Source organism: Mastigoproctus giganteus, chromosome 14 (assembly GCF_048544385.1).
Source record: "Mastigoproctus giganteus isolate SK-2022 chromosome 14, ASM4854438v1, whole genome shotgun sequence".
Classification (NCBI taxonomy): Eukaryota; Metazoa; Arthropoda; class Arachnida; order Uropygi; family Thelyphonidae; genus Mastigoproctus; species Mastigoproctus giganteus.
This window is the reverse complement of record NC_143588.1, coordinates 55,142,241-55,165,804: the sequence shown is the minus strand read 5'-3', so window position 1 is coordinate 55,165,804 and position 23,564 is coordinate 55,142,241. Positions and strand designations below refer to the sequence as shown.

The 23,564-nt window shown below is 38.5% G+C and overlaps 1 protein-coding gene across 1 annotated transcript in view; it reads left to right on the top strand.

Moving 5' to 3' along the window:
• Positions 1-23,564, top strand: part of chb (CLIP-associating protein) — a 1,004,436-nt gene that overhangs the window by 431,695 nt on the left and 549,177 nt on the right. The gene's annotated exons all lie outside the window — the stretch shown is intronic.

The window sequence follows — 23,564 nt, the reverse complement described above, 5'->3', positions numbered from 1 at the left end:
TACGTGCATAGTAGCCGCCGCGCCAAGTCGATGGGCTCAGTTATTCATTAGTAGTGAGAGTGTAAAGTGCTTGCGATGGCATCGTGGTCACAAAATGAGATAAGGACAGTTTTGCGGTATAATTTCGTGCGTGGTTTAACCATAGACCAGTGCTTAGAAGAAATGACTCTTGCACTAGATGATGATTGTCCACATCGTACAACGATATTCAGGTGGTATAGAGAATTCCAAAGGGGAAATTTCACTCTGGAGGATTCTGAGAGGCCGGGAAGGCCACGAACGTCAGTTACGGAGGAAAACGTTACTGCTGTGAGGAAAATGCTTGACGAAAACAGGCGAGTGACCTACCAACAGAGAGAGGATACTTTGGGCCTAAATGCACCAGCAATTCGTTCGATTCTGCAAGATCATTTGCACGTGAAGAAACTTTGTTCTCTCTGGGTGCCGCATCAACTGACTGAAGAGCTGATGACACGACGTGTGACTTGGTGCCGGGAGATGTTAAAAAAGTTTGATAAGGGACAATCTCGGTATTTGAACAACATCGTGACAGGTGACGAGACTTGGCTGTACTATTACGATCTGCCAACCAAGGCTCAAAACAAAGTTTGGGTCTTTGATGATGACGACACACCCGTAATTGTCAGAAAATCCCGATCTGTAAAGAAGAAAATGATAGCTGTATTTTTCAAATCGAGTGGAATTGTGGAACGTGTCGTTTTGGACACGCAGAAGACAGTCACAGCTAAGTGGTATACTGAACAATGCCTGCCTAAAGTCATTGGATCTATGAAGAACCTGCGGCCAAAGTCAAGAATGGACACCTGGTACCTCCATCACGATACTGCTCCAGCTCACCGCGCCAAAGCCTGCACCAAATATTTGACCACGACAGGACTGAAACTTCTCGAGCACCCTCCGTACAGCCCAGACCTTGCTCCCTGCGACTTTGCACTGTTCCCGCATGTGAAAATGAAGCTAAAAGGGAGGCAGTTTTCCAGTGATGAGGACCTTCTACGGGCTTGGGACAACGAGTGTGCTTTACTCCCTAGTGAAACTTGGCAGAACTGGTTTAAAGATTGGTTTCGGAGGATGGAGAGGTGTATTGAATGTAGAGGAAATTACTTTGAAAAAATTAAATAAACAAAGCTGTATTGCAAAACTTTCCTAGTACCCTTTGTATATGTGTGAAAAATTGCATTTGACTTGTTAAAAATATTATTCTGTAAAATTTTCATCTCGTGTTTCAGATGTGATTAGTTTCAATAAATTTAAATGACTAGTCAAATTATTAGAAACGATGGACAATTGATTTCTTTTATTTATTTTTTATTTGTTTATTTATTATTTTTTTTTACACTGATGATATATAACTTGCTTCCTTGCCACTATTACTACATTAGACACCTGAGTTTAGCATGTATAATCTCTGCTTTTCAAAACTAGGAGATGGCAGCATATACTAAAGAAAGGTATCACAGTTCATGTGTTAAGAAATATGTTGCTTGAAGCAAACTTCAAAACATGGATTTATATATGTATTACTGCGACAGTTAATAATGTACATAATTTTTGGTAGTCTCACACGTTAGGCTTATGCGTAAGGTATACAGTTTTAAAGACACTGTAGTGCATTTGAGGTTTTTTTTTTTTTTAATGTACTATCTGAGAAGTTTTGATTGCCATTATTGGTGACGTTTAAGGCTTTCAGATATTTGATGTCACAGCTCAATTGTAGGAGTATATTGCCATCAACCCAAGCATGGTACTAAGTACTATAGGTTCTATTACCTCTCATGTTTGGGGTTCACAAAAAAAAAAAAAAAAAAAAATCACTGCTAATTTTTATTCATATTCACAAATGTATAAAGAACCTACTAACATTAGCACATCCATCTGGTTGTCTATATAAAACCTTGTCTCTGAGTTAACTGGATTTTCACAAAATTTTAATGAAATCTGTAATGGGTAAACCTAAGCAAATCTTTGCAATACCGAAGATTTGTTTAAGTTTACTGGAATACAATGTATATAGGAAGGACAGGTAGGACATGAGAGGTGGATGGGTTATTCTCTTAATTAAGAAGCATATTAAATCTAAGGCACTGTATCCAGTTGACATAGATGTGATATAAACAGGGGTGGATTGTTGGTAGGCACTGCAGAACTGCAGCACCCCCAGATTTTTAAATCTAAATATACAGTCTACAGATTTATACGAAATTTTGTGAAGAACAGTGCAACGCAATGAATATTTTTATTAACAGGTCCCACATATAGTATACCATCCTCTATTTCCAATAATCATTTCAATAATAAACGAATAAAAATATGAAATCATTTTGAACTTTGAAGTTTAACTGTAGCTGGAATCGTTCGCTACACAGTTCCACGTTTTGGCCCCAGTGGTTGAGTCAATGCCTAGTTGGCAGGATGCCAATACGCATTTTTTAGTGGTGATAAAATGAGTCAAAGGAATTGTGGAGCGAACAGTGCACCAAACTTGAATGAAAATGTTATTAATCTGTTTTCAACAAATAAGAACCGAAGAATGGATTTTATTTTTAAATAAAATTTCGAGGCTACTCAAGTCTGTTAAAGGTAATTGTCCAGTTAGTTTTTAATTTGCTTATCATTATTACCGTCTTGGTTATAAGATATGCAGACATATTATATGTCTACATATCTTATAACCAAGCCAATTTAATGTAACTTTAAGAAGCAGCACCCCCCCATACACCAGAATCATGAGCTGCCACTGTGTTATAGGCCCAGTGGCTGTGATGGGTATACCAAATAGCTATACAGAGAAATGGAGCTGGCCAGCAAATGAGAATGTTTTGTAATGGGAGATTGTAACTTTCTAAATGCTGACTGGAATTTGTGGATTGATCACTCACACACTAGCAAGACTTTTGTGGATTTCTTGGATGATTGTTATCTACAGCAGCATATTAGACAGGCAACAAGAGGAAGCAATGCTATTGATTTGATCAGCACTGATTCTTTATTAAGAATTGGCAGTTATAAGACCCATTGGGTGGCAGTGATCACAGTGTACAAAATGTAGAATTTAATTAAAGACATAACTACTATCAAGTTTAAAGGAAAAGGTTATTGCTTTCCTAAGGGTGACTTGAGTGGTCTCAGTTTTTAAATTCTGCGCAATGGGACAAACTGATGATATTGCCAACAGCAAATTATAAATGGGAAGTGTTCAGGAAAGTAATCAATGGAGCTACTAGGTTTTTGATACTAGCAAAAAAATACTGTTCAAGACTTAGACCTAAATGGATGCCAGATGAACTGTTGAGAAACGTGGCAGAGAAGAAAAGTGCATGGGATGCATATAAATTATCATGTGATACAGAAGCATATGGTAGATGTAAATTAGTCAGTAATGAAGTCACAAAAGGAGGCAAGCTAAGGCAGATTATGAGAAGTTGTTGGCAAAGAAAATAAAGAAAAACAGAAAAGTCTTCTATGCTTATATTAACAGTAGAAGGAAGGGATTGAATCACATTTGGCCACTTGATGTCTATGGGTTAGCTGTTGGTAACTCTGCTCAAATTGTGGATAAATTGAACAGGTATTTTACATCTACATTCACACATGAGGAATCCTTTACGGAAGGGAATGCTAGAAGTTTATCCAACTCTAATGATGAGCTAAATGACTTTGTGATAACTGAAAGGAAAGTGGAGGAGAAATTGTTGATGTGCATAAAAATGATACCTAGGGTGGATGGAATTTGTGATAACTAAAAGGAAAGTGCAGGATTAATTGTTGGAGATGGTCATAAAAATGGCACCTGGGGTGGCTGGAACTATCTAGTTTTATTAAGGGAGGCATCAGAAGAGGTAAGCAAACCCTTATCCATAATTATGAGAGCATCCTTGGACTCAGGGGAGGTCCCTATGGACTGGAGGTGTACGAATGTATCCCCAATTCATGAAGGGGGAGTAAAAGGCAATGTGAGTAATTACAGACTTGTTATCTTACGTCTGTTCCAGGGGAAATAATGTAATCACTGGTTAGAGAAGTAATTCAAGCTCATCTGGACAGACATGCAATTATACTGGAATCATAGCAGAGATTTGTTAAGAAGCAGTCTTGTCTAATGAATTTGATAGGATTCTCTGATGCATTCTGAGGACGAGAGTTGCCTGTGCGGACGTGCCTTTCTGCCGCTCTTGGAACAGAGAAGTTTTTTCTGATTTATTTTCTGCTTTATTAGTTTAAATTGACACGTACGGTACTTAAGTTTAAAGTAACTTAGATAGAGATTTTATAGCTATTACTTAGTATCGGAAAGGGTATCAAATCCACGTGTTTACCGTTCGTAAATAGCTGCCATTGTTACGCGAAAATTAATCAGTAAAATCTATTAATCTTGTCGAACTTCATTGGCAATTAAATTGTACTTTTAACTATACATATAACCACTTAGGTTACGTAACATAAATAATTAGTAAAAAATAAATAATTAATACAAAACTTGATATGGAAGTTATATAAAGGGATTTCGTAGATAACACTCGTTACTGAAACATAAATATAGCGTTATAACTCTGTTGGGATACAAGTTTAGGGTTTAATTTTGTACTGAAATTGAAATTTTCTTGAAAGTAAATCGAAATCATGAATCAACCAGAGCAGCAAAGCAAAAGGCTCAAGCTAATGGGAATGCTGTGGCTCAGGGGTGAACTGAGGGGGGGCAGTTGCCCTCTGAATCACAGCCTTTTAAGATGCACTATTTGCTTGATGTTTGCGGAGCAGTCAGGTATGGGACATGATACTGCCATGAGGGATGTCTTTGTATGTGCGCGATGCAAGGAGTGTAAGGAAATCAGGCGACAACTCAACGTTGTTATGGGTCTATATGAGAGCGTGAAGGACAGGGTGGATGCCCTCGAAGGATTACAAGTGAGGGGCCCATCAAGCTCTCAGCTGCCCACACCAATGCCAGAGCTTGCACTTGGTCATCGTGCAACACAGCGGCAACCCCCAAGGCAGAATGCGCTGGTCCCAAAGGAACTAGTTGTTGGTGACTCTATTGTCAGGGAAACGGGAAACATGCTTTGTAAAAAGGATAGGTGGAACAGGACCAGGGTATGTCTGCCAGGGGAAAAGGTTGATGACGTTGTAGAGCGGATATCATCTTTTAAGGGCACAAAAGGTGATATAGTTGTACACGTTGGCACTAATGATATTAAGATAGGAGACCGGCGGAATTACTTAACAAGTACAGGTCACTGATGAAAAAAAGCTGTGAATTAGGGTTGAATTTGAAAGTGTCTGCAATTCTGCCCAGACACGATAGGAGGGAGTATATGATGAGAGCCCTGTCGATCAATTCGGCTCTGGAAAGATTGTGCAGGGCTCAAGGGGTAGAATTTTTTTCAGCCTGGTCTGTACTTGTTAACAGGAGAAACTGTTTCTACAGGGATGGGATACACTTAAATAGAAAGGGTGCAAGAATGTTTGCTGATGCTATCGAGGCAGTGTTAGGTGGGTCGGAAAACTGCTAGATTGGGGGGATACAAGGACTAAGAGATTAACAGTAGCCACTGGCAGAGGAGAAAGTGATTCTTGCACTGCTTCTATTGGAATGAGCAGCAGCCTGGAAAATAAGATGCAGTATATTTCAGAGACTGCTGGGAATCATGGGGGTACAAGTAAACACATGGGTTGTGTTAGAGTGGCTAAGAGGAAGAGCAGGTGCATGTATACTTGCGTGTACACCAATGCTAGGAGTTTAGTAAATAAATTTGATGAATTTGAGGTATTGCTCAAAACATCAAAGACAGATATTGTTCGGATTTCAGAGACGTGGTGTCACACAGATATAAGGAATGCAGAACTGGAATTTCGCGAGTACAATGTCTACAGAATGGATAGACAGGATAGGAAAGGAGGAGGGGTTATGCTATTAGTTAAGAAACACAAAAAATCCAAGGAAGTGAAGCCAGTCGACATCGCTGGACAGTGCAGTGTCTAGTCAGTTTGGTGTAACATAAGCGTTGGGAGATCAAAATTGAGGGTAGGAGTGTGCTATAGGCCTAATGACTTTGATGAGTATAATAAGAACCTGTACAGAGAAATAGTGGCTCAGTAAATCAGAGAGTCTTATAATGGGGGATTTTAATTTCCCAGATATTGACTGAAATTTGGGGTCTGGTCACTCACACACTAACAAGGCTTTTGTGGATTTCTTGGATGATTGTTTTCTACATCAGCATGTTCGGGAGGCAACTAGAGGGAGGAATACTCTTGATTTGATTATCAGCAGTGATTCTTCATGCATTAAGAATCTGCAGATAAATGAACCACTAGGTGGCAGTGATCACAGTGTTCTGAAGGGGGATTTACTCAAAGAGGTAACTACCATTAGGGGTAAAGGGAAGGGGTATTGCTTTCGTAAAGGCGACTATGATGGACTGAGACAGTACTTAAATTCTATACAGTGGGATCAACTGATGACGTTACCAACAGCAAATTCAAAATGGGAAGCATTCAAAGAAATTATCTTGGATGCTACTAGGCTTTTCTTACCAAGTAAGAAATATTGTTCAAGGTTTAGGTCTAAATGGATTTTAGCTGAACTAATGAGATATGTGGCACAGAAGAAAAATGCATGGGATTCATTCAAATTAACACGTGACACAGAAGCCTATGATAGATACAAGTTGATCTCTAACCAAGTTACAAAGGAGGTTAGGCAGGCGAAGGCAGATTACGAGAAATCCTTGGCAAGGGATGCGAAGAAAAACAGCAAAGAGTTCTTCACTTATGTAAACTCTAGAAGGAAGGGGATGAATCAGATTGGTCCACTTGATATCGATGGGTCAACTGTTGATGATCCTGCTCAGGCAGCTAACAAACTGGATGAATATTTTGCATCAACATTCACACATGAGGAGTTATTCAGCGACGGGAATTCCAGAGGTGTATTCAACTCTGGCAGTAAGCTAGAGAATCTTCTAATAACTGGGTGTAAAGTGAAGAAGAAATTGTTGAAGATTAACACAAGAAAGGCACCTGGGGTGGATGTGATCTCTCCAGTTATATTAAAGGAGGCCGCAAAGGAAGTAAACAAACCCTTAGCCATAATTATGAGAGCTTCCTTGGACTCAGGGGAGGTACCCATGGACTGGAGATGTGCAAATGTGACCCCAATTCACAAAGGAGGATCAAAGGCTGACACAAGTAATTATAGACCTGTGAGTTTAACTTCTGTTCCCGGAAAATTAATGGAGGCACTGGTTAAAGAAGCACTGCAGGATCATCTAGACAAGACTTCAGTTATAGCTCAGACACAGCATGGTTTTGTTAAGGTGAAGTCTTGCCTGACTAATTTGATTGGATGCTATGATGCAGTCACAAAAGAACTGGATGCAGGGAATAACTTTGATATTATATACTTGGATCTTAGAAAGGCTTTTGATACTGTTGCACATGGAAGACTGCTGCACAGATTGGAGCAGTGTGGCATTGGAGCCAAATTGCTGCTATGGATAAAGGGGTGGTTGAGGGGGAAAACACAGAGAGTGGTAATCAATGTACACTGCTGATCGTGGACTAATGTTATTAGTGGAGTCCCTCAGGGTTCAGTATTGTGTCCTTTATTGTTTTCTGTATTTATAAATGATATTGATGATGGTATATCAAGCTTAATGTCCATGTTTGCAGACGATACAATGGTTGACTGGGTTGTCAAGGACACTACACTATGCTGCTGCTACAGGATCTGGAAAGGTTAAGCAGATGGGCTGAGAGGTGGCAAATGAAGTTTAACATTGACAAATGTAAAGTACTACATATGGGAAACAGCAACCCCAGAGTAATGTATGAACTCTGCCGTACTGCACTGAAAGTGGTAGAGAATGAAAGGGACCTGGGGGTGGTTGTGCAGGCAGATATGAAGTTCTCTGAGCAGTGCAGATGGGCTGCAAGAGTAGCTCATGGTGTATTGTCAATGATATATAGGAATTTTTCTAGCAGGGATAAGGAGGTGATTATTCCCTTGTATAAGGCAATCGTCAGACTGCACCTAGAGTACTGTATACAGGTCTGGAGGCCCCATTTCAAGAAGGATGTAGAGATGCTGGAATGATTACAGAGAAGGGCAACAAGATTAGTGAATGGAACAAGGGGGTGCTCTTACGAAGAAAGGCTTAAGTTTTGCAAATTACAGTGTCTGGAGACTAGGCACCGGCGAGGTGATCTGATAGAGGTGTATAAAGCCTTGATTGGTTTGAGCATGCTCAATGCCAATGGGATTCTTCCTCTTGCTCAGAATAATCACCTGAGAGGGCATAAATTCAGATTGAGGAAATACAGATGTAGGATAGATGTGTGGAAATTTGCCTTTAGCCAGCGGGTTGTTGGTAGGTGGAACAGACTTCCATCCCTTGTTGTGGAAGTTGATAGCCTAAATAAGTTTAAGGCTCAGCTGGACTGGTATTTCGAACAAACAGAGGGGTGAAGTGGAAGTGGTTATTTTTTATTGATTTATTTTACTTTATTTATGTTTTTTTTTTGGCTGATGCTGCATTTCTTGCATCAAATGCCTCTACTAATGCTAATGCTAATTGACCAAGGAACTGAATGCAGAAATAATTTTGACATCTATTACTTTTAATTCAGAAAAGCTTTTGATACTGTTGCACATAAGTCTGCAGTACAAACTGGAATAATGTGGCATTAAGGGTAGGTTACTGCTATGGGCAAAGGGATGGTTAAGTGGAGGAAGACAGTACTTATCAATGTGCACTGCTCTTAGACTAATGTTATTAGTAGAGTTTCCCAATGTTCAGTGCTGGGTCCACTGTTCTTTTCCATATTTATCAGTGATATTGATGAATGTATATCATGCTTAAAGTCTATGTTTGCAGATGATAGAAAGGTTGGCAGGGTGGTTAATTGCAGCCATGAGGATGAGCTTCTGCAACAAGATCAAGGAAAATTGGGTCGATGGCTTGAGAAATGGTAGTTGAAGTTTAACATTGACAAATCCAAGGTACAGCCCATAGGTAGCAGTAACCCAGAGTAACTTATCAACTGTGCGGAACTACACTCACGGTAGCGGAAAATGAAAAAGACCTGATACTAATGTTGTAGTCAGATATGAAATATTTTGACAGTGCAGACATGCTGCCAGGACTGCTCATAGGGTCTTGTCAGTGATATACAGAAATTTTGCTAGCAGGGATAAGGTGGTGATTATCAATTTGTTACATGGTCATAGTTGGGCTGAATCTTGATTACTGTATACAGGTCTGGAGGCCTCACTTTAGAAGGATGTCGATCTGCAGGAAAGGATGCGTAGAACTGGAACCAGACTATTGAGCAAAACAAAAGGGTGCTCTTATCGCAAAAGGCTTCAGTTCTGCTAATTGCAACGTTTTGAGATGCACTTAGCCACAGATCTGTTTGAGTTGTTTAAAGCTTTGAATAGATTGGGTAAGGTGAATGTTAATGGTATTCTTTCCACTTGCTGATTAAAGTTGAGGAAGGACGTTTGCAGGTTAAATGCTGAAGTTTACTTTCAGCTATAGGGGTGGTTGATTGGTGGAACAGGCATACATCAGTTGTTGTAGAAGTGGATGGGTTGAATAAATTCAAGGAAAAACTAGACAAATTCTTGCAGGATATGGATTGGTAAATTTTTTTTTTTTTTTTTTTTTCTCTTTATGATATATAATCTCACTTTCTTGCGTAATTTGCCATTACTGTTAATACAAGCAGCACTTCTGTGTATGTTAGACAAACTTCAAGAATGGTGAGAAAAGTGACAGGTATATTTAAATGGAACAAGATCTTACACATTGACTTGTGGAGTTTGACAGTAGAGGAAGAATTATTGGAATTAGCATTTGTAGAGACATAAGATACAAAAAAGCAAGCTTATACCATCATCAGGGAAAAAAAAAACAAAAAACAACACCCTTCTTTTTCACCCATCCATTCATTCTCTGTACTCACTAAAGGCAAACTCCTGCGTATCTATTCTATACCTGTCTTTCCTCAGTTTGAATCTACGCCCCCTGAGGTTTGTAATCTGAGCAAGAGGAAGAATCCCCTCAGCATTAAGCCTGCTCAATCCATTCAATGCCTTAACACCTCAATGAGGTGCCTAGTCTCCAGCAGCTGCGATTTGCAGAATTTAAGCCTTTCTTCATAAGAGCACCCCTTTTTTCCCTTCACCAATCTTGTTGCCCTTCTCTGTACTCATTCTAGCAACTCTACATCCTTCCTATAATGAGGCTTTCAGACCTGTACGCAAGGTGTGGCCTTACAATCACCTCCTTGTCCCTGCTCACAAAATTCCTGTGTATATATCACTGACGAGACCCCATGACCTACTCTGGCAGCCTGTCCACACTGCTCAAAAAACTTCATAGCTGACTGCAAAATTACCCGGGGTCTCTTTCATTCTCCACTACCCTGAGTGTAACACCACTTAGTTGGTACATTTCTCTGGGGTTGAATACTGCTACACATACACAGTACTTTACATTTGTCAAGGTTAAACTTCGGTTGCCACTTCTCAGCCCATCTACCCAAAATTTACAGATCCTGTTGCAGCAGGATACACCGATGAGCTAAAACATTGAGACTACTTAATATGCTGTTGGTCGTCCATGTGCAGCCAAAACAGCTCGGATCCGGCGAGGCATGGATGCTACAATTTTCTAAATGTGTCCTGTGGTACCTGGTAACAACACGTCTTAAAGCTGTTATATGTGATTAAATGCCAGTCTGATTGTAATGCATGCTCTATTTGGAGCACTACTAAATACGGCACAATCAAAACTTCTAACACACGTGCGTATTATCACTATAACAGCTTTAAGACTAATCAAGCCGGCACCGAACTCGTGGAGCATGTGCACTCCCACAACCACAATCCCCTAATTGATTCATATTATAAAATTAAAGTCAAGTTATAAAATTTTCCGACATGAAGCGCTTGTCATAGAATGGTATCACTGTAACACCAGGTTTAATGTTTTAAATACGAAACTCCCAGGCTGCCTCTGTATCCAGGTGGGCAGGAGCAGCAGTGCATAGCACATGCTTCTTGATTAGACCGGGGTTAGAGTCGGTGGCCACCAAATACAGAGCATGTGGAAAGGTCAGGGAATGACCACCGCATATCCCCTGAGCAGTATGGCCTTAGTTGCTAATGCTCCTAAAAACCAAATAAACAACCAACAAACCTCTCACCTGTCGGGAAACTTGCACACGTCAAGTTCTCATGTGTCCAGAAATGCACCATGGGAACTTGGGATTTTAAATATACAGTGCCTTTTCTTTCTTATTATTTCCAACCGAAGACGTTATTATGGAAGTCATCCGTTATGACTATTGGCTTTGTTTATTAGTTCTTCATAGTTTCAACAATTCATATAGGACAACCAGGGGATGAGGTAGTGCACTTCTTCCTTTGTACAAATTTCAATTACAGGTTTTTAATAATCTCTACTCTGTTTATTTTTAAATATTTCTATTTCTATGCAACTTAATTGAATTTCCACAACTTCGCCCTAAACACCATACAACTAAGTGGATTGTTGGAGGTGAGTACCATCAGTTAAGCTTTGCTATTATTCTCATTAAGTTGTATGTAACTTTTGAAGTTTAAAACGAATTTTAAAACTGTTTTAAACCTTTTTTACAAAAGAAAAAAAAATGCTAAGAATTCCTTTAAAACATACTATAAAAAAAAAAAGTAGAAACACTAGCCTCTTAGTGTCTCTCTCTCTCTCTCTTGTTTTCCTTTTTTTTTTTTATGTAAACCCCAAACCGTGCTTGGGTTGGAGGTTGAGAAGACGAAAGAAGATATTTCTTTATATTGGACTTGAGCTTCTGTAGACTGTAATTTTCAGGAAATACATATGAAGGAAGGTTGTTCCAGAAAACGGCAGTTGAATGAATAAACGAGGAAGATGAAAAGTTGGTTCTGTGAGTTTGAAGTTGGACAGTAAATGGCTGGTGGCTGCACGTGTTCGGACTGTTTTGAAGGAGAGAGTGGGAATTATAGAAGTCAATTCAGAACAAAAGTGCCCATGGAAATATCTGTTGAAGAGGCATGTAGCAGAAACAGTATTTCTGTGAAACAGCAAGTGGAGAGACTCTGTTAGAGATGAATCATTAATTAACCTAATTGCCCTCTTCTGAATGGAATCAAGAAGCCTGAGAGAAGTTTTGGGGGCACCACCTCAAATGTGAGAACAATATTCCATGGTAGGGCGGATTTGCGATTTATACAGAGTGAGCAGCTGTTTGGAAGAAAAGCAATGCCGAGAGCGAAAGAGAAAACCAAGTTTTTTAGATGCAGAGGAAGCAATATTTATAATGTGCTTGTGCCAAGAGAGATTAGAAGTCAGAGTAATCCCCAAAAGAGATATATCATTTTGCCTAGAAATCGGAGTGTTACCAAAGATAAGCATAGGAGCAGAAGACGAATCCTTTTTGCGAGATATAAGACAAGACTGAGTTTTAGAAGATTTAAATCAACTATAAATTGCCTTTGCCCCACTGGAGAATTACCAGAAGATCGGCATTTAAGGAATTGGTAGCAGATTTTCGAGAAGTTGAAGCTGATTGAGCAGGGCAGAGTTTCTCAAAATGGAAAGTGGAATGCTGTGTGCTATCATCGGAAAAACTATGGATAGGATTTCCAGTCAATGAAGAAGGTCATTAATATACAAGAGGAAAAGAGTGGGGCAAAGAACTAAACCTTGGGGGACACCAGCGTTAGTGGAGAATTTAGAAGACAGAGAGCCATCTACCATCACCCTCAGTGAGTGATCAGAGAGAAAACTGGATAACCAATTACAAAAAACAGTTGGCAAATCATGAGATGGAAGTTTGTTTAGAAGACCTTTATGCCAAACATGACCGAAAGCCTTTGATATGTCAAGCGCAACTACTTTAGTTTCACCGAACCTTTCCATTGAATTAGTCCATAAATGGGAAACATAAGCCAGAATATCACCAGTGGATCGACACTGACGGAATCCATACTGGCGATCGTTGATCAGATGGAAGGTTTCTACGTAGCTTAAGAGTTGGCGGTTAATTAATTTCTCCATTACTTTAGAAAGAGTAGAAGTAATTGCAATGGGATGATAATTGGATGGGAGGGATTTGTCACCCTTTTTATGAACTGGTTGGATATGAGCAAATTTCCATGCAGAAGGAAAAACACCTTTGGAATAAGAAAGTGAAAAAAAGGCGACAAAGAATAGGAGTAAGTTCAAGAGCACAGGTTTTGAGAACAAGTGGAGATATATCATCGGGACCTTGAGCTTTCTTAGCATCAAGATTCATCAAAATCCTTCTGACATCCTTTGTATGGAAGACCACAGGAGTCATTGAATGGAGTGTGTTGGGAATGGTGAGAGGTGTTTTATGAAGATTATTCATACATGAGTTGGAAGAAAAATGGGATGCTAGCAGGTCAGCTTCATCCTTGGCTGAAGTGAAAACAGAACCATCTGGTTTGGACAGAGGTGGGAGTAGAGATGAGCAAAGGCCAATTGCTTTGGCAAGAGACCAGAATGCTCGGCTACCATTAGGGCAAGAAGCAAGTTTTCTACTCTTAGCCTGTTCAAAATCTTGTTTCAAGCTTTTTTGTAGGCAGAAAATGAAACTGAAGGATTAGAAACAAGCCAGTTACGATATGCATTGTTCTTCTTGTGAACAGCCTTACCACATTTATTGGAAAACCAAGGATTAGATCATAGGTTCCCAGAGTGGGCGGGTACCGCCCCCCAGTGGCCGCTGAAGTCTTCTAGGGGGCGATAGTGAGTTGAGAAGCAATTGGGGGGTGTTCAGGCGATCCAGGGGTCAGTGGCTCCTTATACGTATTTTTATCTCCTGAGATCCAGCTTATCCAGTTCAAAGGTCATCTAATAAATTCTATAATTTTTACTCTATGGACATAGCGGAAATTCACTATAGGTGAAGCTAGAACTGTTTTCTTTGATTTTCCCACTTCAGTTTTCAAAACCTTCTATTGGATTTCATGCAAATGACAAAAAGTGACATCAAGTGTGTATTTTTTTAGGCCTTTTCTGTTATTTTTCTAAACCCACCCTAATTAGCCTAGGGCCTTTTGAAACGGGACAACGCGAGCTACTGTGAGTTGACATAAAGAAGCGATAAAGCAAAACAGCAGCAACAACTGTTTTTAAAAGGTGAACAGATCATATTTCCTTTCTTCAACGTGTATTGCTCCTACGAACAGAAAATCAAGGAAATTCATCTTTTAGAAACGAGAAAAACTGGTGTAAAACTGATAACACTGCAATGCGCATTAGATAAAAAAAAAAAAAAAAAAAGTTTGCTCTATTGGAATTGTTTGTAGTAAACAATATCGGAACAGCAGTTTCCTGGGTTCGATCTTCTAAACGAAATTTTGAGGAAATATTTCTATTTGTAGCTGCGTTATAAACTTCGAAAACTGTGCAAAAGAAGGGAAAAAAAGATCATCCGCTATGAATAATGGGTTGTTTCTTGAAATGTGTATTCTTCACAAAACTACAATATTTTCTAACAGTACAAAGCTAACAGATTGCAACTAACGGCTGCTCAAAAATTATTCTTAGAAGATATTTGCTTGTTACGCTTTGATGTCATCGCAAAGGGAGAAATTCTGTTTTAGTACACAGAAGCCGAATAAATTCACTATCCACAGTCATAATGCTGTTCTGAACTGCAATAAACAGATAAACTCCGCTAAAAAATTGATTTTCTCCCCATCACTTCTCTTGTTTTGCTGTGGTTTATGGCGAGCAATTTCACACAATTAAGTCCGTGACTGCTAAATGCGGTGCGGTTTCTTGTATTCTTTCTCTCTATTTCGGGACCTCTGACTGTGTGGTCATCCTGGAGTATAAACAGAAAATTTGTTAGTCAGAATGCTGCCCACCAATGGCACCAATTATCAACTCTTTTACTGTCCTAATTTTCAATATGTGCAGATAATTGACTTGGGCAAAATTCGAAAGTGCTACTTCAATTAGGAGCAAAAACAGTTTCCCCCCAACATAACAAATTACTTTAGGTACAATAAAGGACGACTACTGATGGTTTTACTGACTGGAAAGAAGTGTCCATAATAAAACATCTGTACAAGGCGGTCACTCAAAGGAAAGTAACAGTAGGCATGTTGTCAAGGACAAGCTATACAGCGTTGACATGTATAATGCAGTTCACTGGCTAATATTTCCAGGGGGATTATTGCAAAATATTGTTCCGAAAAACAATTACAATAAAGCAAAGAGGGTGTTTTATCGAATGCACACCGGACAAAAATCGGACTAATCTGAACCTAGGCATCCTACGATGAAGCTGACTTATTAGAATTTTGTATCTGTTGTGAAACTGAATGCAATAAAGAAATACTTTCGAATCCGCAATGAAACTGACTTATTAGAACTTCAGCATCTGTGATGAAAGTTACAATTGTGAACCTTTGACAATCTCCTGGCCCTCCTCCCACCAAAAGAGTATTTTTATTTCTTTCTCTCTGTCTCTTTCCCTTAGGGTCGGACTAGAAAGGGTGAACTCCCTCCCCTAAGCAGTTTTTTTCCCCAAATGAATGAAAAGAAGTGGAAATTTCAGGAAAATGAACCCCGTTTTCCTTCATTCAGCAAACAGCAGCTCTGTCAGTGCAAGAGAAGTCAAATTACATTTGCAGCTCAGATTGGAATTCAAGCAAGCAAACATATGAGACTTTATGGTGAATTTTTCGGGTGTGTGTATGATAATGAAAATTCAATTTTCCCCTCAAATTTTTTGATGGTATCAAATGCATATAAAACAATCCGTTACTCGTAGCATATATATATATATATATATATATATATATATATATATATATATTTTTTTTTTTTTTTTTGTTTTTCGTTTGCACACCAGGTGAGATGCATGCGAAGTTCCTTCGACATAAGTTTTCAAAGTTTATAACGCAGCTATGAATAGAAATATTTTGTTGAAAGTTCGTGAGAAGATCAAATATACATCCATGAAACTGCTGTTCCGATTTAGTCCTCTAAAAACAATTACAATAAGCGAACTTTGTTTTTATGAAATGCGCATTGTGGTGATCAGTTTTACAACGTTTTTTTTTTTTTTTTCTTCCCCTTCCGTTTCCAGTATGGCTTCCAACAGATGAATTTCCTTGATTTTTTGTTAGTAGATACAATACATACTGAAGAAAGGAAAGAAGATTTTTGTTTTTCAAAACCAATTCATTGCATTTCTTTCGTACAACAATTACAAAAAGCAGTAAAGGCAAAATGTTGTGACAGAGTGACAATGCAAAATACTGTTCGCAAGTAATGATGCTCAACTGTTTGTTTTCCATGAAAATTGTTTACAGTTTTATTTTCTCCTTGGATCACCTTGGTAACGCTAATGATGTAAGCTTGACCAGTCAGTTATATCTCCGCGTCTGTTGATCCGTTTGAGACAGATTAGGTGCTAATTTTAAACTAATGCCATAGCTCGTTTCATCTTTAAAGCTTCCAAGGCCGTTTTGCAGATGTAATAATTCATAAATTGATATGTGATCATGTAAGATCCATTCTTACAAATATTATGTTAATAAAATTTTACCAATTTTTTTGGAAAATATCTAATGTTTAAAACAGATAAGCACTCAGAAGAATTTGCTTGCGTTGTGTACATTTCATTAGGGACCGGGTTAGTGTGGCAGCAGGAGGGACGCTGACTGGTAGGTAGTACAATGGGAAGGCCAGTTTTGATGCGGTTCTTGTTTACAGAATGTAGGGCTGTACTAAACTTATGGCAGCAGGGGACAAAAGAACGCCCACACCCTAGAACGGTTTCGGATTCCATCCAAAGGGAAGACCTCAGATCAGAGAACACACCGTGTTCGAGTGATAAACAAAGTACAAACGGGCCGACACGGAAAGTACTCTCAATAATTTCAAGGCAGTAACTTGAAATAGAGCGTGATGGAAGAGGTAAATGGAATGGTCATCCCAAGGGTAGTTCTTGAGATTGCTGCTTAGCACCCGGATGTTCTCGACACAAAGAAGGGAGCTCGACCTACCAGACGAGGGTCGGGACGACGTAGAAAAAAAATGAGCGAATGAAATTAAGGAGAGATGGAGGACTACCAAATGATTGGATGAAAAATAAGGAAGGGAGTTTGAAAACAAAAAAGTGATGCAGAGAGGAGAGCCCAAGAAAAACAGAGTCCAAAACCTGAGAGGAAAGGAACTGGAGGAGAATCCCAGGGAGAGGCGCGTGAGAGTAGCGGAAAGAAATTTTGCGAGTGCTGGAAACAGGTACAAAAAGTCTGACTATGATAGTTTAGTTAGTGGGTAAAAGTAGTAGCGAAAGGCAGTATGATCAGCGTAAGGAAGGCCGTTCGAGTTTTCCACGGCGAGTTAAAAGGCAACAGTCCTGGAGAAAGATTCTAGTATGCGGTAGGAATGTCTAAGTGTCCAGCCAGGAGCACACCTAGCGAGTCTGTGGAGGCCGAGCTCAGAGAGAAAATCGCGGAGGAAGACCTGAAGGATCGGAAACTCACCCAGGTGGTAGGAAAAGATTGCATGTAAGTTTGTTTAAGAAATATATTAACAGAAACGATGTTACAAAGAAATAGACGAGAAAGGAATAATGCACAGGACAGTCAATAAAGAACTGTAGTTAGTGGAACTTTTATCGTTAGTGATAGATATTAGAATCAATAACTAGAGAGATCGAAAGAAAGAGTGTGTACGTTACTATTCTGTGATTAGAGGTATTGGTTAGAAACTTAATGAAATGTGTTAAAAGTAAGAGTTGATATCATGAACTCTAATTGCTATTAACAGAGTGAACTGTATTCAGTAGATATTTCCTCCGTAGAGTATGTAAGAGAGAGTGAAAAATTGTTGGAGTTATTCAGTGTATGATGGAAAGAATATATATAATAAATATATAAGTGAGAATAAATCATCATCATTTATTTACCCCCCCCCCTTACAATTGTCGAGCGAGAGAATAAGTAAATCATTCTTCACCCCCCCCACACACACAATTGTACATTTTTGCTGTCTAGGAATAAGTTCCATTATTTTTTGTGTGCGTTGCCACAATTATCAGTTGAAAGTGTGATAGATAAGTGGAGTCATAAAAAGTGTAAATTAAATCTTTTTTTTGTGAATATTGTTGCAAAAATTTTATTACTTCATTATGTCTGAATCTAAGAAGAAATGTCGACAGTACAGTATTGAGTATTTGAAATATGGCTTTATTTAGTCTCCTACAAACCAATTATTACCTATGTGCTTGATTTGCCAAAAAGTATTTTCAAATGAAGCCTTCTAGGCTACAAGAGCATTTGACTAAAATGCATGCTGACGAAAAGGATAAAGATTGTCCTATTTTCAAGTACTAGGAGAAAAATATTTTAAGCGTCCAACTATATCAAAACTTTTTGCGTCGTCCACTAAACAAGATAATGACTGATTACAAGCTTCTTATAATATTTCATTATTAATCGCAAAAGCAGGAAAACCACACACAATTGGTGAGGAATTAATCTTTCCAGCAGTAAAAGAAGTAATAAACACTGTGCTTCATAAGACAGCGTCAGATATCATCAGGAAAATTCCTTTGAGCAATAATTCAGTGCAAAGAAGAATCGATGAAATGGCTGAATATGTTGAAAAATCATTGTGCGATTATTTGAAGACATGCCAATTTTCCATTCAACTCGATGAATCAACTCTCCCAAATAATGAAGCACTACTCTTATCATACGTACGATTCATAAAAGAAGAGAAAGATTGTCAAGAATTATTATTTGCTAAAAATTTGTAAGCGGATACAAAGGGAGAATCTATATTTAATACCATGAATAAGTTTTTTCAAGAGAAAGACATTCCCATTTGTAATATTTTGTCTGCTGCTACTGATAGTGCTCCAGCAATGACAGGGCGCCACAAGGGTTTCATAGCGCATTTGAAACAATCAGTACCAAATTTACTCGCTATACATTGTGTTCTTCATCGTCAACATTTGGTTGCGAAGAATTTAAGTGAACGCCTGCATATGTCATTCCATTATGTTATTAGAGCAGTCAACGAGATTAGAAGCAATTCATTGAGTGGCATATTGTTTAGCCAACTTTGTAGTGAAAACAATGAAGATTTCAATCGTTTGCTGCTTCACACAGAAGTTCGTTGGCTATCAAAAGGTATTTGTCTGAATCGATTTTACAGTTTGTTTGATTCAGTACTCGAGTTCCTAGAAAACAGAGACGACGGATTGCGGGCCAACTTGATTACATCCAAAAATGACATCACTTATTTGACAGACCTCTATAAAATATTTAATGAAGTCAATCTACAATTACAAGGTGATGAATGGAATTTAATTAAAACAAAAAACGTTATTGCCACTTTTGTGCGGAAACTTCTTCTGTTCAAGCGGAATCTAGGCCGAGGGGAATATAGCCACTTTTCAAATTTATCAGCAGTGTCTCTCAGAAAGGAAGATTTACTTACATACTGCCAACACTTGGAGGTTCTCCATGTTGATTTCAATGAGCGATTCAAGGATATTCTAAACATGAATATACCAAATTGGGTTCTAGATCCTTTCTCACATGTAAACACAGCAGGATCATCAAATTTAGAAGAGGAACTCATAGAACTCACAACAAATGAAGAACTAAAAATAAAATTCAAAAGTGGATACCAAGAGTTCTGGCTTCAGAAATCAATACCGACACTGTACCCTAGATTATGGGAAATGGTGCAGAAATTTTTAATTGCATTTCCATCTTCTTATTTGGCTGAGCGTGGGTTTAGTGCTGTAGCGAATTTACTATCTAAGAAATGGAACCGTTTGTATATAAGTGAGCGTGGCGATTTACGACTGTTTTTAACGAAAGTTGAACCCAATATTAACAAACTTTTAAAAAAGCATCAGGCTCATCCTTCACATTAATTTATTTATTTATTTATTTTTTTTTTGTATTTTTACTCTATAAGTTCAAAATAAATAATTTTATAATACATTTGATGGTGTTTTAATTATTACAATAAGATTCTTACTAATGTAATACAATCTCCTAATATGTATTCCGAATTTTCATATTTAAACCATTGTATGAAACTTCACATTCATTTGTTATTTTTGCTTTGTATTTTTACTTTGTAAGTTCGAAATAAACAATTTTGTAATATATTTCATGGTGTTTTATTTATTACAATAAGATTCTTACTCAGGTGGTAGATGACTTTCATCAACCGGTGAAATACCACCACTTTGCTTATTGGAGGCTTGAAGTGGTGAAACCCATGTTTAGTCTCTAGAGCAAAGTCCCCCCCTCCCCATACTTCTCCTTCAACCCATGCACGGTACTAAGTACTATAGGTTTTGATACCTTTCGTGTTTGGGGTTTTCATTAAAAAAAAAAACTAATGCATTTGCAATCTCTTAATATGTATTCCGAATTTTCATGTTTAAACCATTGTATGAAACTGTGCATAATGTTATTCGAGCATACACTTTACATATGGGCTATGGTTCATCAAAATCGGTATAGCAATAACTGTGTTCAAGATGAAGCACATGTGGCCCGAAAAAGTTTGGGAACCTATGGTTTAGATAAAGGACGAGATTTTAAAGTGGAGTGTGGCGCCTCCGTAGCCAGGTAGGAAGGAGCAGCAGTGTGTAGCACACGCTTCTTGATTAGACCGGGGTTCGAGCCCGTCACCACCAAATACGGAGGATGCGGAAAGGTCAGGGAATGACCACCACATATCCCCGGAGCAATATGGCCTTAGTTGCTAATGCTCCTAAAAACCAAATAACTAACAATAAAGTGGAGTGTGGGATAAAGGATTCCATTCCTGAAGAATAATTTCACTGACACGATCTGAGCAAACATTGACATCAGAAGTTTTGAAACATTAATCCGACCAAGGAAAAGAAGAAAAGAAATCTCGCAGGTCATCCCATTTTGCATTCTTGTAATGTCAAACAACATGAGGTTGGGATTAGCCATGAGATAAAGGCTTCCATTGGAGAAGAGACAATCACCAAGTTGTGATCTGAAGTGCCTAAAGGACCTCTCACTTCGACCGTGTACTTAGAAGGGTTGTTTGTGAGAAAAAGATCAAGCATATTGGCTGTATGATTAGGATTGTCCGATATTCTTGTAGGTAAATGAACAATCTGTGCAAGATCATTATTAATTGCAAAAGCCTCAGCATCTCGACCAGCTGGGTCAGTGTGACTAAAAAACGGAAGCCAGCCTGGAGTTATGACATTAAAATCACCAAGGAAAATTACCTCACTGTTAGGAAAGTTGGACTGGAGAAAGTCAAGTTGCAAAGAGAGGAAGTCAAAGAGCTCCAAGTGATTAGTGGAGTTGGGAGAACGGTAGAGATAACAGATGAATTTGACACAATGAGGTAGAGAGATTTTAAGAAAGAGAAGATCAAAGAGACGAGATTCCAAATTACCAAGTCTCTGACAGGGAATATCAGAACGGACATATGCACAAGTACCACCTTTGAGGCGAAAGGAATCATACAGCGAATAATTTGGGCATCTGAGATGAGCAGTAGTTGAATCAACCAATAACTGAGTCTGTCAGAAAAAGTACATGGGGGTTTGGCAGACTGCAAGAGGAAACGGACATCATTGAGGTTAGAATTCAGACCATGTATATTTGTAAAATGAATTAGGAAGTGTTTAGGAAATCTGTTTCATTTTCCAATTTAAAAGACCATTTTTTTAAGTGGCATGAAATTTTAAAACCGAGCACAGTTATATTTCTGCGTGCAGTAAGCGTCGGTTATAGTGATCACTGGTTATTAGAATCAGCTGCTTGATAGAATCAAATTCGAAAGAACCGATCCAAATGAATAAAATGCACTGTACTTTCATAATTTGTTAGAATCACATTTTCGGTTTTAAGAATCGATTTTGAACGCCTCTATGATATTTTTCTTAAGCACATTTCTGGAGATCACATTTATAGAGGTCGCAACCATAAAACAATAAAAACAATTTGCAGTTTTCGGTTTATTGGGCTTTTCTGTTAGTGCAATAAACGGCGTAGAAAACTCGATCTTATTCATTTGTGATAATACTGATAGCCGGAATTCTGTGTTTTCACATAATCATGGTGTAATGTGTTTCCCCTTTGCTGAAATCTGCTCTTGATTTCTATTTCTAAACTTCGTCTCACTTGTGTGTGTTGTGTTACTTCCAGTCTGTGTGTGCTGTATGCTTTTTTGTTGATTGACGCTTATCTTATTTACCGTGTTTTAAATTTTACTACAGAAAAAAAGGCCTTGTAGCTGATTGGTGAGGAGCGGGAGTGCAGTAGCACACGCTCTTTGGGTAATCGGGGTTCAAGTCCCTGACTGCTAAATACAGTCGATCTGCCAACCTGCACTGGACCATCATGGCTGATTATGGTCCATTTCCCTCAACATGAATTGTTGAGGAGGCTTCCATCCTGCAGTGGATTGATAATGGCTGTGGTTTTTACCAAAAAAAAAGTTAGTGAACAGAAAGAGTGTAAAAGATAAGTTATGAATTATGGAAACGTACGATAAATTAAACTTATGCAATCTGTGTCAAAGGGAAGTGGCAGTAAAATTAGGAATGCCTCTGTCATCTTTATCAAAATTGTTAAAATCACGTTGCACATTAAACGCTAATGTGATTAGTGAAACCAGAAAAAGGAAGCTTGGGGGGAAATGTCAAACAGTAGATGAAGCTCTGTTCGTTTGGTTCAAACAGACTAGCTCATTTAATGCACTAATGAATCGTAGCATTCTTCTTCAAGAAGCTAATGATTTTGCTGAAAAACTACACAAAGAGTTTAAGGGGAGTGATGGAAGGAGAGGCCAAAAACTTCATGGAGAAAAACAGGATTCCGATAGTTCTGCAGCTGACACATGGTTGAAAACCTTTTGTCAAACTGTGTTAAGCACTTATAATCCTGAAGATATTTTTAATACAGATGAAACGAGGATGTACTACAGGGCTACCCCAGACCACTGCATTATTTTAAAAGATTCCTCTGCAGGAAAGAAGATCAAGGACAGGCTTATGGTTCTTTTAACATGCAACATGATGGAACAATCCAGATGAAGCTGTTAGTTATCGGCAAGAGTAAATCACCTAGATGTTTTAAAGGAGTAAAACTGCTGCCTGTTGAATTTGCCAATAATACCGATGCTTGGATGGCAGCTTCTTTATTTGAAGTTTATCTTTGTAAATGGGATTTGAAATTGGATAAGAGAGAGAAAAAAAAAAAAATGCATTGGGTTTTGGACTAACTGCCTAGCTCATCCAAAGTTGACTTTCAAAAACATTGAATTAGTTTTTCTACCCTCAAATACCACATCACTGATTCAACTTCTTGACCAGGGAATAAAAAAATCCTTTAAGACCCTTTATAGATCGGATATGCGGCAAAGAATCATCCAGTCTATTGATGAAGGTTTGGGAACATCATCCAATATCGCAAAGCAGATAACTGTTCTATGTGCACTTGATAT